Genomic DNA, 19,778 nt, shown 5'->3' on the forward strand with positions numbered 1-19,778 from the left:
CAGATCTCTAACGTATAGTAGTAAATAAAGTCATTCATGTACAGTCACAACGAAGAAAACGGGACTGTTAGAGATCTCGAGCACCTTGTAATAAATAGTTACAGACCTCAAACGTATAGTAGTAAATAAAGCCATTCATGTACAGTCACAACGAAGAAAACGGGACTGTTAGAGATCTCGAGCACCTTGTACTAAATAGTTACAGATCTCTAACGTATAGTAGTAAATAAAGTCATTCATGTACAGTCACAACGAAGAAAACGGGACTGTTAGAGATCTCGAGCACCTTGTAATAAATAGTTACAGATCTCGAACGTATAGTAGTAAATAAAGTCATTCATGTACAGTCACAACGAAGAAAACGGGGTTGTTACAGACCTGGAACATCTTGTAGTAAATAAAGCCATTCATGTACAGCAACAACGAAGAAAACGTAAGAGTTACAGGCCTGGAATATTTAGTAATAAATACAGACCGGAAGTTATATAACTATGGAGATTGAAGAAGGCAATAGAATACATTAAAATACATTTTTAAAAAATTATTATGATGCGTTTTGTAATTAAGTGCAAGGTTAATTAGAAAATCATACTGAAAACCTACGGGCTATTCCATATGAAATCAATCAGTAAAAAAACCTCGCATTTTTTTATACTCTAATTTTTTCCCTATTTATAGAAGGTGCTGAGGGGAGTGCATTTGCAAAAATATACTATCGAAAGTCAAACGGTTTTCGTGTTGTTGAGCGACAAATTTAGCGTATTTTAGAAAAACAAGCCTCTTTCAGCGCTCAGAACTCTGGAACCATTTACTGCAGAACATTGAACGAGATCTCATTTTGAAGCTGACTTTGGCAGGTTATGATAAGAAGTAATCCTTATTTTTATTGTATACAGAGAGACAGATAATCTGATTTTACTTACTTTTAGGTTTTTTGCTTATTTGTAAAAATGTAAAAAAATATTGAGAAAAAACCTTGCATTATTAAGAGGGATTCGGCATTATTTGCTTAGTGTCACGGCAGTAAGTTTCGGGGGTATTAAATAAATTATTTTCACACGCCTAGACTTGAAAGGAGCAACACAGCACACACTGGCCGAGAAATGAAGATAAGCGAGCATTGGGCGTCATTTTACTCCTGTGTTTATGAAAACCTGTGATAAAGCTAGCACAGCTGTGAGTTACTAAACGAAACATCACGTGTTTATGTCTCCTGGCCTTGCTTGCCTAGGCTAGCTACCGCCTCACAGTCAGCTGGTTAGCTCACGCGCGTACTATTTATTTTCTTTATTTGATTTTTCAATATTATCTTATTAACGTTGCACCAGTAAAAAATACGCGTTTATTTGTACTTTCAATGCGGAATCTAACCATATATTTTTAAAATATTTTTTCGTGGGCAAAGGTGTCTTAATTGAGAAAAATCTAAATTTCTCCATTTCCATAAAAAGTAAGAAAAACTGTTTGCATGTCAATATAAACTTTAACGTTTCATCATCAAAATAAACCATGGTTTTGATCATTAGGTGAAAGGGTTTCGGAGCCACAACAGTTTAAAGTTGCTAATTTTATGAAAATACGATAAATTAAAATATTTTAAATTTAAACACTATGAAGTTCTGATGACTCAAACTTTGCACAAAGCATTGTAACATAGTTGTCTACGGACAGTAAAAGTTTCATTGTATTTAAAAATTGCAAGGTCAATTTTCTCTATATTTCGGTCGATTTGAGATGGAATAGCCCCTACGTAGTTTGGCAACAGTGCATCGCCGGCTTACCTACGAATACACCCATGAACTCAGGTCTGAATAGCAGCATTCCGTCCTTTAGTCATTGCAGCAGGATTAATAAAACTTCTTTATGGCAGGAAATAACGATACATGTTAATCTTGTTATTTAATTGGCAATAAAATCATTCATTTTATTGAAAAATTGCAAAGGAATAAATAATTTCTTTTCAGTTTCTTTAATGATAAGAATCTTCTTCTTCTGCGTTCCTTCAAGTATTAGGCCATATGGCCTGTTAAGATCTCACGGTTGAATTTTCAATCCAAAACTTCTTTGGACGACCGAGAGATCTCTTCCCATTTGGACGATAGTGGAGCATGACTTTGGGATTCTATCTCTACGCATGCGATGGAGATGATTTATCCAGTTATTCCGATAATGTTTCACGTCATTAATTAGTTGCAGTCCACACCTGTGGAGTAACGGTCAGCGCGTCTGGCCGCGAAACCAGGTGGCCCGGGTTCGATTCCCGGTCGGGGCAAGTTACCTGGTTGAGGTTTTTTCCGGGGTTTTCCCTCAACCCAATATGAGCAAATGCTGGGTAATTTTCGGTGCTGGACCCCAGACTCATTTCACCGGCATTATCACCTTCATCTCATTCAGACGCTAAATAACCAAAGATGTTGATAAAGCGTCGTAAAACAACCTACCAAAAAAAAATTAGTTGCAATTCTTCCATTACATCTTCATTGCATTTGTGATCCCATTTCGTATATCCCGCTGTATATCTCATAAATTTCATTTCATTAGCCGTTATCCTGCTTTCGTCTTTCTTCCTCAATGTCCATGCCTCACTACCGTAACAAAGTACAGGTCTCGTCAAGGTATTGTATAGGCGAATTCTAGTATGCCTTTCTACAAGGGAAGGTTTCATAATGTTGTTAATTATTCCTATTGTTTTGGTGTATTTATTTAGAAATTTTCTGTGAAATGTCTACTTCATCGAAAAAAGATAATGTGTATCCGAGATATGTAAAATAATTTACTCTTTCTAATATTTTTTAATCTAAACATATTTTGTTAGGCACAGGGTATTTTCCGCAAAAGACCATAATTTTAGCTTTTTTCTTTATTGATTTTCATATCAATTTTGTTAAAATTAAAAATTGAACGTTGTAATTAATCTTCTGAGGATACCACTAGAGCTAAATTGTCTGCAAAAAGTAATGAATCTAGTTGTAAATGATAAGAATAAAAATCTGAATCGTACGGATAGTACTTATCGAGTAAAACAGTGTTAACATGTAGGCCTAAGGGAAGATTATTTTTTTCTGAGAAAAAGTATTCATTTGGGACTAATATAGTAACATAATTTTTTGTTTTACTATATCCAAAGAATAAGCTGTTAAAATTTGCTGAGTTATATATCATGGTACCTCCACGGTTTACATTTAATTACATTAATTTTTAATTAGAAAAGATTCCATAAATGACTGAAACATTAAACAAATTAATCTATTGCACTGTCAGTAGGAGACATTATCGCTCTTCCATAATAGAAATTGTGACTTTTTTTGCCATGGTCTGACTGTGTTTTTATTTGCAGGTGTGTGCTCGCGTTTGCTCCGAAGAGAGACAAAGAGACGGCGGAAGGAAACTGGGTACTGGTATGTATTATTTTATTTAACGATTTATTTACTGTAAAGATCAAGAGGTTATTCTTATCCAAGCTAATCTCGGCATATTCATCTCGTATTTGGGAGTACCTGTTTTTCGTAAATAATCACTAAATTTTGGTCAAATCTGCTAAATCCTTCAAGGTACCGTAACTATGAAGTTGGTGGAATAATATTGAAATGAGACTATTATAGGTTAACAACTGGCAAAACTCCTATGTAGGAGGTTACTAAACCTTACCACTGTGCTGGAGGCAGTGTCGGAGTTTTCCCTCCATTAATCTGAACCATTGTCGCTACAGATTGACAAGTCATCTGACGCATCACTGCTGTCAGTACGCGCTACTATTGGCTGACAATTAGGAAGGAGGAGGTGAATAGTATATTGTGTCATTCTTTAAGATTGACGCATGCACAGACCAACGGAGTTTTCTAAGTTGTTTCCCTATAGCTCCATGAGAGCTAATGGAGGCGTGTGTGGTTCGAAGTGAGGAAAAATGTAGAAAGTGTCTTAATTTAAGAAGACTGTAAATAAACTCACCAATTAATCGGAACATTGGGAATTTTTCTCAGATCTCAGGCAATATGACGGATTTTATCTAATTGTATCTTCTTGATATGAGCTAAGGGTAATTTTCAACCGAAACGTTACACTACATCCTTCGACATTCAGCACATTTTACGAAAGACCTCGATAGACCTTGTGGATAGCGTCAAGGTCGAGGTAGTGTTTAGGAATCATTTTATTGTTATAAATAGGGACTGTATTCTGTCCCAGTGCGTACGGAGATAAGCTAGCTGTTCGTAGACTATATTGGCGAGACATCATGTTTAGCGCTTGGCACAGGTACTATAAGGGAACATGTTCATCTTGTTTGTGATGCAATTGACGCTCTATTCATGATTCAAAACTAGACCTCGAAGACTGAAGAAAATGCATGCTAACGATGAAGATTGATGCTTCTCTTCCACTGAACCAATATAAAAATACACAGGAAATATAAATGATATTAATACAGAAAACAATGGACTAATAATAATAATAATAATAATAATAATAATAATAATAATAATAAAAATAATAAGAGCAAAATGTAGATGTGTTGGTAACATGTAATTATAAGAGTTAAACAATTACAATTTAATGTTAAATAAGACAATTTGGATCGAAGGAATGATCAATATGATGAATTAAAATTGATGTATTACTTATAAATGGCTCTTAAGGAACCCGCAGGTGCATTGCCGCTCTCACATAAGCCCGGCATCGATCCCTATTCTGTGTAAGATTAATTGTCTCTATCATCATAACCCACCTCTCTCAAATCCATTTTAATATTATACTCCCATCTACGTCTCGACCTCCACATAGGTCTTTTTCCCTCCGGCCTCCCAACAAACACTCTATATGCATTTCTGGATTCGCTCATACGTGCTACATGCCCAGCTCATTTCAAACGTCTGGATTTAATGTTCCTAATTATGTCAGGTGAAGAACACAATGCGTGCAGTTGTTCTGCGTTATGTAACTTTCTCCATTCTCCTGTAACTTCATCCCTTTTAGCCCCAAGTATTTTCCTAAGAATCTCATTCTCAAACACCCTTAATCTTTGTTCCTCTCTCAAAATGAGAGTCCAAGTTTCACAACCATACAGAACAACCGGCAATAGAACTGTTTTATAAATTCTAACTTTCAGATTTTTTGACAGCAGACTAGATGATAAAAGCTTCTCAACCGAATAATAACAGGCATTTCCCATATTTATTCTGCGTTTAATTTCCTCCCGAGTGTAATTGAGGGCTTTGCCGGAAGAAAGGCGGATAGACCTATACGCCCTTCTTCGGGAAAACGGTTTAAAATGTAGTGAATAATTACAGTAGCGAAATTTTGTTTTGATTGTACTGTACATACCTGCAGGACAGGGCTGCGTGCGTGTATAACATTTTATTTAGGTGCGTTTTAAAATCTTAGATTGCATGTATCTCAATTCACCATATTGACGTATACGCCCTTTTTCCGGCAAACCCCTGAATTTATATTTGTTACTGTTGCTCCAAGATATTTGAATTTTTCCACCTCTTCAATAAATCTCCAACTTTTATAAAATTGATATATTAAAAATAAATATTCTACAAAAGTAATATTTGAAGAAAGATCATATTCTAGAGACGAAAAACAATCTTTCTGACAATCGGCTTCTGAAAGTAGTAAATGTTTGACAGTCCTTTACACTAGCTTATATAGGGCCTACACTAAAATACGCTATTTTTACTATTTACTGTACATTATCATAAAGAATGAAGACTTAAATTGATCTAACATTATTTATACTATTATAGGCGTACACAATTTACAAAATAAGTAGGCCATAGTATTAAGAAATAAAATACCCTGCATTATAATACACAAAACCGTACATAAGTTTAATATTGTAAATAATGTTCGATCATCTTAGGCCTACATTCTTTATTATAGTGTAGGCCCTAAAAAGTAAAAATAGCGTATTCTAGGCTAGTATACATTGTGGCAATAATTTAAATTGTAAATATTATTGAATTTGTTAAAGTGGTACGTTTTGTTCTGCCCACTTTACGAAATAACAGTCGCGTGAGCAGTCAGTCAAATACTTCGCTTGCTCGATGCACATGCGTCGTGCAGTTAAAAACTCCAGTAATACTTAATCTTGAAGCCTCGTGGGACAAAGTACGGTCCTTAGTTATAGAGCATTCATATCTTGAGCTCTCATACACGTATATGAAAGTTGCCCAAAAACTTTCATTGGTGCTAGATTTTCGCATTTGGTTAATTATACTCATAGATATCTAATTACAGATGTTAAGCCTTCAATATTAGCATTATCGGTGTACTAAACGTAGTTAGTAGCTCACCGATGTAATGTGTTCTTACATGCAATTAATAGTATGCGTACAGTGATGATTCTGAAATTGGACCTGGCCAACTTGTTCTCTGACGTTGTCAAGTATTGAGGTCATAGGCTACCGTATCGACTGACGGTGTGAAAGACAAGGCAGCGGTCGTGGTCGGTGCGAAACTCCTGCTCACATTGCTTGCAGAGACAGAGAAAAGCCACAAAATCGATGGCCGTGATAGTTACCAAGCACAACATCGCGATAAATAACGTTGCCTTGATTCTGTTCCATGAGCGAGAAGTTCATACCTTTAAAGCCAATCTAGTAAAATATCACAGACTGCCCTATTATGCGAACTTATGTATAGTAATGTCACAAGGGTTACATTTATTAGGATTATTTCGTGAATAAAAGAAGAATGTAAATAATATATCCCTAAAAATTTGCTTACAAAATGTTAATAATTGTGTATTTATGAATACATAACCTATTCAGACATTTTGAAGTCGAAATAGATGAATATAGATTACTCCAATAAACAAATTGAATGTTATTCAGTAATAACAATTGAGAAAATCAAAATACAGGTTTAACAATTTTAATTACATGTATTGCGTTTTTCTCTTGTTATTATAACAGAAATACGTTTTCATTATCTGCTGAAGGCATAATTTAATTTGAACATTTTATAATATAATTACAAATAACCTGATTAATACATTAATTAAATGAACAATTGTTATGAAGGAATGTCATTTTTCTTTAGATACAATGGACATGGAATTAGAAGATCTCAAGATGTAGATGTGGAAGTAGGATTTCGCACTTTATTTAGTACAATGGATCATGCCAGAGCCACCTTCAGTTAAAGCCGGAGCATGGGTAGGTTTGGCAACGCTGGAGGCGGGCGGAGGCGAAATAAAGGCATGACGTTTGACATTTTAGTGCTTTGATTTCGTTGTCACATGTACATTTTCGACACGAAATCCGAAATAGTATTTTATTTGAGTTTCAGAATACCGCGTAAGTACTTGCATACAGCCACTTATAACTTTAAAAAATTACAAGCATACGTGTTTTTTATTGATGGTTCAAGGGAAAATAAATAAATAAATACTTAAAGAAATGTTACTTGTACCAAAAATAGGTAAACTAACGACGTATTTCGCAGTACCCTATTCCAGTCAAAAGGATAAATCTCCAATTTTTATATTTCCATTTCGTAGAATATTGTGGTTACGAGACATATTCATATACTTCGTCTTTTCGGGATTTACTTCCAAACCTATCGCTTTATTTGCTTCAAGTAAAATTCGCCAGTTTTTCCAAATTGATAACATTAACATAGTTCGATTTTAAACGAGTGAGCACTGAAATCCATTTCCGGCAAGAATTACTTTCTAAAGAGGCTGCACATTTTAATGTCTATCTTGAACAACAAAATTCATCATACAAATCATTATCATTCACGGCAAAACTAAATGTTCAGAATAAAAATGGTCATATTATGCAAAAATAACGGATAAAATGCTCGAAGAGAAGAATAATACGGGTGCCGGGAATCTGTTAAAAATTTAGGGCAAATATGGGAGATCCCGGGAAATACGGGAGGGTTGACAACCCTATACTTGTTTTTTTGAAAGATGGGACATGGCAGTTAAGCGGCCGAGCTTGGAACTACAGTGCTATGTTGCCAATGTGGACTACCACGCTGTCAGCTGATGGAAGCTAGCAATTGACGTTAAGATGGCTGACGTTAAAACATTCATTGACAATTGAAGCGAAGGTAAGAAAACAATACAAAAATCGACAGAGAATCAAAGACGAAACGTACCAATGCTAACATTGTGTGCACAATAAATAACACCAAGAGAGATATTAAGCACTCGACACGTGGGAAAGGTAAGTTTGGCAACTCAACCGTTGTTACCATACCAACAGACCTACCACGCTATGTGACATTCAGTTGTTTTTCCGATCGCAACGCTCCTGTCATGTCCCATCTTTAAAGAAAAAAAACAAGTATAGTCCTAGACCTTCTGTGTTAATGTTTGGTTATGCAGCTGTTATACACAGTGACTTTACCCAGAAGTACATTCATGACCAGCAGTTGTGAAAGGGGATTAAAAGATATGGCCCAGATCTAATTAATGAATTTATTAACAACCGCCTTCCGATGTGAAAAACCACGAACATGAGCGAATAACGACTTCCGGTCGTTACTTCTCTCAGCGACAAGAGTGATGCACGCAACGGCTAAGGCTAATTTGATGCTGCGTGGAATCCGTAGTCACGGGTTCGAATTCTGTATTTGTTATGGTTGTCAGAATAAAGTGCATTAATATACGGTTAGGCCTATAGGCCCAATGGAATAAGAAATATGTTACATTAACCAAAATTACTTATTGTGACTACCTTTTTAATAGTCTTAAAAAGAGTAGGATTAATAAATTAAACAGGACTGAAACTTTAATAAATTTCAGGGATTAACTCACAGTTTCTCTTGACTATTACACTTTTACTACGTCATACTACTTTTGACCAATAAAACGGTACGAAAAGACGTATTTCAACCAATCATGGCTGCTTATCGCACAATTTTATCGCGTCCCTAGCATTTGTTTAATTTTATCGCGTCCCTAGCATTTGTTTAATTTTATCACTACCCTAGCATTCGTTTCTTTGTTTGCCAACATTTCAAACTGCATTGGTCTGGACGTAAAAAAAAAAATTACAAACCACTCCAGTCGATGCACAGCACTTTCAAATATGACTCGCATTGGCATTCAAGAACAAGAATTAATAAAGATCACTGGTCATAGTTATGCATCTTCCCTGAAATCCTATTTACAAATAAATGAAGAGCACCATTCGGAAATCCTGAATAAGTTGAGGAATACTCCATTTACATCAACGAGTTCCACTTCTTTTACGCACACGTCTAATATAACATCAACTGAACCACCAACCACTGAAACATTCAAATTTGAAAAATGCACTTTCAATAAGTTGACTCTTTTAAAATTATTCATGTTTATGTTTTGTCTTACTTACTTACTTACTTACAAATGGCTTTTAAGGAACCCGAAGGTTCATTGCCGCCCTCACATAAGCCCGCCAGCGGTCCCTATCCTGTGCAAGATTAATCCAGTCTCTATCATCATATCCCACCTCCCTCAAATCCATTTTAATATTATCCTCCCATCTACGTCTCGGCCTCCCTAAAGGTCTTTGTCATCATCGTTAATTAAAACTATTCTTGTTTATTTCATCATCCCTAATTAAAACTTTTCTAACACTTGTTAATATTATTTAGGTTATGTTATAGCTTCTGCTATATGATATTATGGATAGTCACGTATCAGAGATTGTTTAATACTAAGATTTATTCAAAATCATCTGTCAAGTGACGATTACTGGGATCCGGATAACTGAAGTGGAATGCAACTGTTTTAATAAAAATGAAATTGAATCAATAAAGCCTTCTTGACTACTAACCGTCTACAGAGTTCAATGAAGATTCCATAGTTGGCACACCTGATATCAAGAAAACAGCTAACTCTGCCATCTACCATGCATCTAGCGTAATATTTGTAATGTTGAGATGGTACAATAATACATTTGAAGACAGTTGTATTTTCGTAAGTCAATATTTTATTGTATTGGAGTACTTCTAATCTTTATATACTTTCTTCTAATCGTGTAATAGTCAATTAAATCCCACTCGAGTTTTGATTTTCTCTAGATAAATCAAAACCTCTAGTGAGATTACTGTTGATAATATTCTCTGTCCCGGATTTATTATATCAAATAATAAAACTGATACTGTCTGAGAATAAATAAACGAGTTTTGGCTTCGAAATCAGAGAGTGTCCTGCAATGTTCGAAAATAAGAGAGGCAACCAAGACATTAAAACCTTCTACTTATTTCGTATGAAAAACTAATCGCAAGATCTGTGCTAAAATCCTTAAACGGTTAAAACATGAAGGGGGTGGGAGTGGAATACAGCGAATATGTTTATAATAAGGTGGAACAAACAGGACAAGCCTCCTTTTGCACAGCGCACATCAGCGAATATCGAACTTCGCCAAAATCGACAAACTTGAACCGAACATAGCGCCTGTAATGTACGACGCTAGTCTCTACTTCTATTCAACAGTGTCCATATTTTGAATTTCCATCAGTGTCCATCCCGCGTATGTATTTTGCAAGCGTACAGTGTCTCATTTACAACCCATACTTTTAAACGTTATAAAAGCTAGAAACCAAGTCATTAAATGCAACCATTCACAGTACGCTTATCTAGAATTCTAGACGTAACCCTATCGTAGAAAACTTAGAATATTGGTATATCCAAACCTTTTTCTTTTTACATCGAAACAAAGAATTCGGCCATTCTTAAGACAAGGTAATGGATGATCGAAAATCAAATCAAAGCACGGAATAAATCTATCATCATATTTCCCAAAGTGTTTTGCGTCTTTGAAAAATTAAGAAATCGAACAACACTGCAAAATCTCCTTCCAATGCCAAAGTGTTTTGTAGTTTTGGCTGTGATGTGTTCTTTGTAATGTGTTTGAAATCACAGCCATAACAAAACTACAAAACACTTATGCGGAACACATCAGAAATGCTAACTATACTTACAGAGACATCAACACAGACGTGGAAATTCTACACATTCAACCAAAAAGCCAGAAACTAAACACACTAGAACAATACGAAATATATAGCAGTGGCGTAGCATGAAATTTTGAGCAGGGGAAGCTAACTCAAGTTGTCTTTCATGTAATATGAGAAAACGTATTACAAAAATATAGTCTTAAAATAAATAGTAGTCAATGTCAAGCCAGCAGTCGAAGATTGGTGGGAACCTCGTAAGTAACACCAATAAGGCATGACCTCAAATGGTACGTAGTAAATTATGATATCACTGTTTACACATACAGTACCTCTAACAAATAGACACGTATACGTATAACATTAGCTCACTCCCTGTCATACTTAGAGAAATCACAATATTAACGGTCATTAAATACAGTATTAGTATCATTACGCAAGTATGCGTCTGTCTTTTGGTTGTGTCCTTCATTGACAGCAAGGGAGTCGGTCATTTGTTTTTTAAATCACACTTTTGTTCGTAAGTCAGTCTTGATACTACAATTGTCCTAAAAAAATTCAAGTAAATTAGTGTCAGGAACTGTTATTTCGCTCATTATTATTATATCAGCCACAATGGACACTAATACTTCAACTGAACACAACTCACGAAAAGGGATAACTCGGAAACTACTTATTTTAAATGTTAAAGCTAGCTTCTTACGAGCCTTGCGACTAGGGTAGTTTAGTTAGAAAGGGATGGAAAATCTGCGGGGTGTATTACACAGAAGAAACCAGTCTGCTTGGGAAGCTGGTGTGTGCAGGCTTATCGTTTACTGCTGCATCACAAATCGTCCTGAGCTGCCGCATCACAATATATAACGCGTAAATATAAATTCTATTAAAATGAATAAATAATTTTCTCCATAAAGTGCAGGTTTATTATGAAATTAATATTAACTGGGGAAGCTAAGCTTTTTAGCTTACATTGACGCTACGCCACTGATATATAGACACACAAAAACACATTCAAATAAAATTCTCAAGACACAACTCAATTTCAGAACACACACACTCTTTGACTCCACATTACACTACACAAACACGCCCCCACAGGAAACACAAACAAAAGGTGCCAAGACCAGCAACAACCAGTTCTGAAGATAGCCGATAACAGGCTGAAACATGTTAACGAGGTAATGTAAAATTTAACACGAGAAAGTCACATAATACGTTTTTCGAAATTGGAATTTTCGTTGAGATAGAACATACACTTCCTCTGTCTTTCCTCGAATACGCTCCTTTCGTCATATCCTTGCAACCGGGCACACAAATCATTGCCGTCTGATTCCGTTTCGTCTGTTAAACAAGGTCGTTTTGGTAATTTCCGACCAGTCGGAAACCCAACCGACATGACGAGAGAGCTTCCAAAGCCTCCGCACTGTCTGGTTGACTGTGTAAATTGAGATCTTTTGAACTGCATAGGCTCTCAAATGTTGCGCATACAGCCTTGTACTACAATGATTTCTACTTGGAATCCCGCCTAAAGCATTGATGTTTATATGTGATGTCGAAAGCAGTGATCCAGAGGCATGCTGAACCCACGTCACGGATCCGACCATGTCATCGCCTAGTATCAGATGTGGACTCATTTAAGGCCCATTTCGGATTATGGAATCAAGAAAGAGTAGGCCTATTTCCTCTCCGTATTGAACATTATCCCTCAAGATGTCGGTATACCGAATTATTTCAGAGACTATTACACTTTTACTACGTCACACTAATTTTGACCAATAAAACGGTACGAAAGGACGTTTTTCAACCAATCATGGCTGCTTATCGTCCCTAGCATTTGTTTAATTTTATCGCGTCCCTAGCATATGTTTATTTTTATCACTATCCTTGCATTTGTTTCTTTGTTTGCCAACATTTCAAACTGCACTGGTCTGGACGTCAAAAAACAGAAAATTAGAAACCACTCCAGTTGATGCACAGCACTTTCAAATACGACTCGCATTGGCATTCAAGAACAAGAATTAATAAAGATCACTGCTCATAGCTATGCATCTTCCCGGATACCCTACTTACAAATAAATGAAGAGCACCATTCGGAAATCCTGAATAAGCTGAGGAATACACCATGTACATCAACGAATTCACTTCTTTTACGCACACGTCCAATATAACATCAACTGAACCACCAACCACTAAAACATTCAAATTTGAAAACTGTACTTTCAATAATTGTTTCTTTTAAAATTATTCATGTTTATTTTTTATTTCATCATCGTTAATTAAAACTGTTGTTGTTTATTTCATCATCTCTAATTAAAACTTTTCTAACTCTTTTTTATATTATTTAGGTTATGGTTTGTTATAGCTTCTGCTATATGATATTATGGATAGACACGTATCAGGCATTGTTTAATACTAATATTTATTGAAAATCATCTGTCAAGTGACGTTGATTACTGGGATCCGGATGATTGTAGTGGAATGCAAATGTTTTAATAAAAATGAAACTGAATCAACAAAGCCTTCTCGACTAGTAACCGTCCACAGAGTTCAATGAAGTTTCCATAGTTGGCACAACTGATAACAAGAAAACAGCTAATCATAACACACTACTGCCATCTAGCGTAATGTTGATATGGTACAATAATACATTTGAAGACAGTTGTATTTTCATAAGTCAATTAATATTTTATTGTATTGGAGTACTTTGTTAGTTCTAATCTTTATATACTTTCTTCTAATTGTGTAATAGTCAATTAAATCCCACTCGAGTTTAGATTTTCTCTAGATAAATTAAAACCTCTAGTGATATTACTGTTGATAAATAGATATTTATCATTATTATCACCAAGTAACTTTCATGGTTAGGCCATTTGTAGGCCTGTTACGGCCTAACATTTTGAACAATCGTTTCATAGATCTTTAATATCTTCTTCTTATATTTGGTAATGTAATGTATTTTTTTTTTTATTCTTAGTAATCCGTTTCGTATCATTCTATCTACACGTTAATACTAGCCTATATTACGATACAAGGTTGGGAAGTGTTTTTTTATAAAATCGAGGGAAAGTTTGATCAGTAATCGGCTCAGATATCTAGAACAATTTGAATTTTCAGAATTTGCGCTACCGAAAACTGCTTCTACTACTGCCAACATAAGTCAGAAAATCACTACCAGTTGTAGTATTTCTCAGTACAGAAATTCGAAACGAAGTTGGCAAAAGGAAATACAACCTTCAAACTAGAAAATCACTATAATTCACTAGCATATGTAGTAATGGGGAAAAAATGGCTAAGTTTCACCCTTAGGGTATGAACTAACTTAATCCGAACTATAACTTAGTTAAAATGAAATATATGCGATGAGCTGCAGAATTAGAGACGAAACGAAGAAATTTTAAGAAATTAAAAGTAGAACCTGCAGATTAGAAAATCTGTAAGTGCAAAAACAACCTGCTCCAATACACTTCAAGAACGAATTATACAAGACTCACAACACCTGTGGAGTAACGGCCAGCACGTCTGGCCCAGGTTGGAATCCCGGCCGGGGCAAGTTACTGGTGAGGTTTTTCCGGGGTTTTCCCTCAACTTATCGTGAGCAAATGCTGGGTAATGCTGTAACCTGGACTCATTTCACCGGCATTATCACTTTCACTTCTTTCAGACGCTAAATAACCTGAAATTTTGATACAACGTCGTAAAATAACCAACTAAAAAAAACAACTACAAGACTCGTATCTCCACCCCTAACAAATTACAAGCTACAAGGACATCGAAGAACTGAGAGACCGCTGAAACTTATTTTAGATGAAGCCAAAACAGATCTATTTAGGTCTAATTCATTATGAATGAAGAAGAAGAAGAAGAAGAAGAAGAAGAAGAAGAAGAAGAAGAATACGACGGCGACGAAAAGAAGGTGTTGACCATCACGCTGCTACATTATACGTCAGTGAAGGAAGTAAACGACTGAAATTCTAGAGCTCTTGATAGTCCATATCTTTCCCTTGAATCGAGCTTCCATTTCCTTGCAATTCACTCTGTTGCTGATTTCTATAAATTAAGTATTCGCTAAAAAAAGTAAGCGCCGCTGAATGGAAATCACGAGTTAAAAATAAACATCATACTCATCTAAAGCTGCTCGAAGCTTTAAAATTGCTGTGGGGTGTAATCCACTTCGATTCTGCCGATAATCACTGCTGTTTATTATAGAACTCTGAGAGAGCAATTTGAATTCATACGATGAAATCGATTATAAGGGTTATTTTCGCTATTATGAAAAATGTAGTGCGGCAGAATACAAATTAAAATGACAGTGTGTTCTACACTGTGAATAATATAACAGCATGCCCCACTTGGCGTGTTTGTCCAATCACACGCCGTAATCGTACGGTGAAATTGTGCACTGCAGTGTATCAGATGCGACCCAATGCACTTATTGATCAATTACCGCTTTCACATCACGTTAGTTATTCTGGCCAACATATGAAAACGAATTATCCCTAAACAAATTATATATTTTTTAAACATTTAAAGCAGTTTATTATAATGATAATCTAACTACCTATTTTTAAACGTGTATATATGTAGTATATTCATTTCGAAAATTTATAATGCACGCACTATTACAATCACATCTTGCAAGCCACGTGGATGCATATTTAAAAAACATTTTCTCGAAACGTTAATTGATACGATCATCGCAGAACTTAAGTGTCGCATAAAACATCTAGATTTTTACTTTGAAGTTTATACAGGGACATCATTTTATTTTTACTAACATTTTTATATCAACCTGGCTATACCTTTGGATTAATGGTTCATAGCCGCAAACACCGTTTGCTACCCCCTTCCATAATTGAAGTTCGAAGATTCTGGCGTAAAATACAAACAAATCACTTTACTGAGTATAGGAGGGAAGAAAAGTAGTTCATCCATTTACGTAAACTAGGAGATATCGTACTGTAATTCTGAGTTTTATAATTTTCATTAGGTTTTTGTTTAATCAAAGTACAGTACAGTATTAACAATAAGTGTTTTTACTCACGAATTGAGTTATCATTATATTCATTATGCAGTGTACATTATACTGTCTACAGCACATTACCGTACAATATAGAGAATGAAGTCAAATTGAAAAATAATCATAATATGGATATTTAAACATATTTTTGAAAATGGTGGCCGTTCATTTAGATACAGGCTTCAGTTCTTTTGTGCATATTATCGAACTATAGACTACTGTATCTAATTCCAATTACCAGTTTCGTCCTTCGTACTAGTAACTCATGTTGAAATAATTCTATACCTATTATATAAAAGAGTACCTTACGTACTGTAAATTTAATCTTCACCTCTTTCCGACCCGCACAGATAACTTTACTCAGACATGCTATCTACTGTCCGTCCAAGTGGTTATGTCGCAGGATCGTAGAAAGGGGGGAAATCACGTAACAGTTAATTACTTTTATTTAAGTTATCTTAAACAGTTGCGGGTGAAGGAAACCGGGATGCGAAGTAGGCAAACGGATGACAGTACCTGTGCGAAAATATGATTCAATATTGAAAACTCTTTCGTCACTGGAAAACGCGAACATATTTCTGGAACGTACTATACTCACTAACTCAATACTGTTTATGTTTACTACGACCTTAAGGCGACTTTGACTGTATACGCTTGGTTCTGTGAGGAGAACAGTTCGAAGTTTACTAGTAGAGAGGGTGGGAGTGAAGTACATTAAAAAACTCAGGTACAATAAAAATTGAAGTAAAAATAAAATGATGTCGCTGTATTATTGATTTTACATATTTAATTAGACTTTAGACAGTAACGTAACCCACAAACAGTATGAAATTTACGCATTTTAATTTTCTTTTACAGCCTAGCATTGTCTTAGTCGATTTGTCTAAGGCCTTTCACTGAGACGACAGGGGTTCGATACCCGAGAGTACCACTGAAATTCGTGGTGAAAAAAGCTGTTCTGGGGCAGGTTTTCTCCAACTACTTCGGTTTCTTCTCAAAATTCATTCCACTATTGCTTCATCCCCAGTTATGTGCGACAGTCTGACCAGACTGTAGACTTATCCCCATTGTCCATAGAAGGGATTGCATGTACCTAATCGGCTTCAAGAGTCGAAAAGAGGGTTGAGGATAATATCCTATTAAATCCAATATAAAGTTGTTATTTATAGAAATCCTAACTAGGTTTCTTTCGGATAGCAAATGAAATTAGAAACCTCAAGTAGTAGAATTACTGCATGCAAAAGAAATCTCGACTCTGAGGAAATAAAGAGTACAGAAGTGTCCATTAGTATTCCCGGTCGAAGTCGATAATATATTATATCTTACGAGGAGTTGGTTGCGAAACAAAATATACTATTATATAGATATACACAAGGCAATATAAACAATGCTATTGTTGTTAATATAATAGCATATTTTAGTTTTTTGTCTAGGCTTTAAATAAACTTTTGAGAATAAATTTGAAGAAATATCATGTCTTATACATCTTATAGTAATAGTATTATATAGTATTAGTATATACTTATAATGCTACACTAATTAGTGTTCTCGTTAACATCAGTATATATTATAAACAAGCTGCGGATTTTTGGGCACTAAAAACAGCTGAAATAGGCAGGCAAAATAGGCATTCAAAATTCTAAAATAGCCATTTAAAAAGGCACTAAAAATTTCTAACTCTCAATGGCTAACACGACCATAGTGTAGCATTATACACTACTTTCTATAGGAATGTCATTATGGAAGTGAATAAGTAAATATTCGTCCAAATGTTGTAATGAGAACTGATGTCTATTGTCTGTAAGAACGTTCTTAAATTGGGAGAAACTCCCTTCTACTTCACATGAAGTGATGGGGCAATACTTCAGGATCCAGTCTCAGCTGGGGACCAAACCAGTGGAACGCAGTAATGTCAATGTATTTTCCAATCAGTGCTTCTGATGGCTTTTGCTTTGGCATATCTCCACGGTATACTTCACGTATTACAGCAGAAAACTCAACTCCATACTCAATTCACAAACTCACAAAATGGATACACAGTTTAAAACAACTAATTAGCCTACCCTAGTCAACTACCACAATGCTTCATGCGGCTTTCGAAATACATTTTTTCTTATTGGTTGATTTTAAATTATTCGATTTCTCCGCGCTCTGCTGGCAGTAAAACGTAACACACAGAATTATCGATAGTTCTATATCACTTCCCTCTGCTAGATAAAAAAAAGAAACAAATTACAGATTCAAAAAATATCGATGAATAGTCAGTAAATTCAAATATAATATATAATACGGATATTTAGGCAACTTTTAGGCATTTATAAGCAAATAGGCATTTACTAGTGAAATAGGCAATTATAGGCACTATAGAATTCGCATATAATACTCACAATGTCTTAAAATGGATATGTAACCTAAAATTTTCTACCTTCAGGTTAAGGATTAAAATAGGCATATAGGCATAAATCCGCAGCTTAATTATAACTATCTAGTTTCATAGATAAGTTCTTAAATATTTTTCAAACTTTATTCTCACGTTTCTTCTGCCTACCGATGTCTCTTCATCTTCAGAACGTGTGTTATAACCTCTGATTGAAGTTCTGGCCGATATCCTAGATCATATATGTAACAGATTGCTCATCCCTATGTTAAAATCGGCAGCACTTTGAAGAGAACAAGCATAGTAAACCTGACAAAAGTCGTTACCGTCAAAACCTATAAGGCCGATCAATCTGGGTATAACTAGGCTGATATGTACATCTATTATCAGGCAATACATTTCACTTAACGATATGTATCAGAGGAAGAACAAATTGTTTGTATGCATCTGAAGCCTGATTAGTGTAATATGTGTATGTAGACAGGGATTTATGCAATGGAGGGGGAAAGTAACTGACCACCTTACCCAATTATCTCCTGGCCTAGTTGCCTCATGAGTGATGCCTTAATGGTGTCACTTATGAGGTTGAGACCTGTCTTCGGACAGTTGACTAAACAACAACAACAATTACTTTTGTAAGTAGTCAGAATTATTCTTAATTTTCAATTTAAAATTGATTTCCTGTTTCATATCATTTTATAATCTACATTTTCTTTTGTAATGCTCTGCTGGTTCTATAAATTGTTCCTGTCGATTTCATTTTTTAAAATGCATTCTCATTACTAGAGACCGGATTTTAAAGGGAATCCCTTTTTTATTTCAACACGAAAGAGGAAATAATTAATTACGATATTCAAAACTATCTTCCACCGACCAAATTATGTGGTTTTTGACTTTCCTTTTTTCCCCTTTTTCAGTCCATATTCCCCTTTTTTCTCTCTTTTTTAAAGAATCTCTTCTTTGGGTCCTTTTTTGACAGAATATCGCAAACATTTAGATAACTTTCCTATATTTTTTCCGATAGGCCTATAACTTCCTGAGTAAGCGAAAATAAATACCGTTCTTCTTCTAATTCCAGACATTGAAAAACTAATAAAGTGTGCTGATTTAGAGTTCAAGATAAAAAGAGAATTTTCACCTCTGGTTTCAGTTGATGTTGAGCGGTCATTTTCTATTTATAAAGACATTCTGCATTCAAAGGGGCAGAATCATACTGAAACATATTGAAATTTTGAATGTGATCAAATACAACACTTTCCTTATATTGTGAAGCGATAAATATAAGCTTGTGTGTGCTATGTCTATACATGAATGTGCTAAAGTGTGCTTTCAATTAAAATAGGACCCTTTTGAGGGAGTATTATAGTCCTTTTTGAAGTCCTTTTTCGACCATATCAAAACAACACTTTCCTTATATTGTGAAGAGATAAATGTAAGATTGGGTGTGCCATGTATATCCATGAATGTGCTGAAGTGTGTTTTGGGGAG

At 35.2% G+C, this 19,778-nt stretch overlaps 1 protein-coding gene across 2 annotated transcripts in view; it reads left to right on the forward strand.

Annotated features, from left to right (window-relative positions):
- The window catches only part of fz2 (frizzled 2), a 424,525-nt gene that overhangs the window by 180,407 nt on the left and 224,340 nt on the right, over positions 1 to 19,778 (forward strand). For both annotated transcript variants that reach the window (XM_069846042.1, XM_069846043.1), the window contains one exon: positions 3,338 to 3,398. The gene's annotated coding sequence lies outside the window, so the exon portion shown is untranslated. The remainder of the gene's footprint in view (positions 1 to 3,337; positions 3,399 to 19,778) is intronic.

This window comes from Periplaneta americana, chromosome 14 (assembly GCF_040183065.1).
Source record: "Periplaneta americana isolate PAMFEO1 chromosome 14, P.americana_PAMFEO1_priV1, whole genome shotgun sequence".
NCBI lineage: Eukaryota > Metazoa > Arthropoda > Insecta > Blattodea > Blattidae > Periplaneta > Periplaneta americana.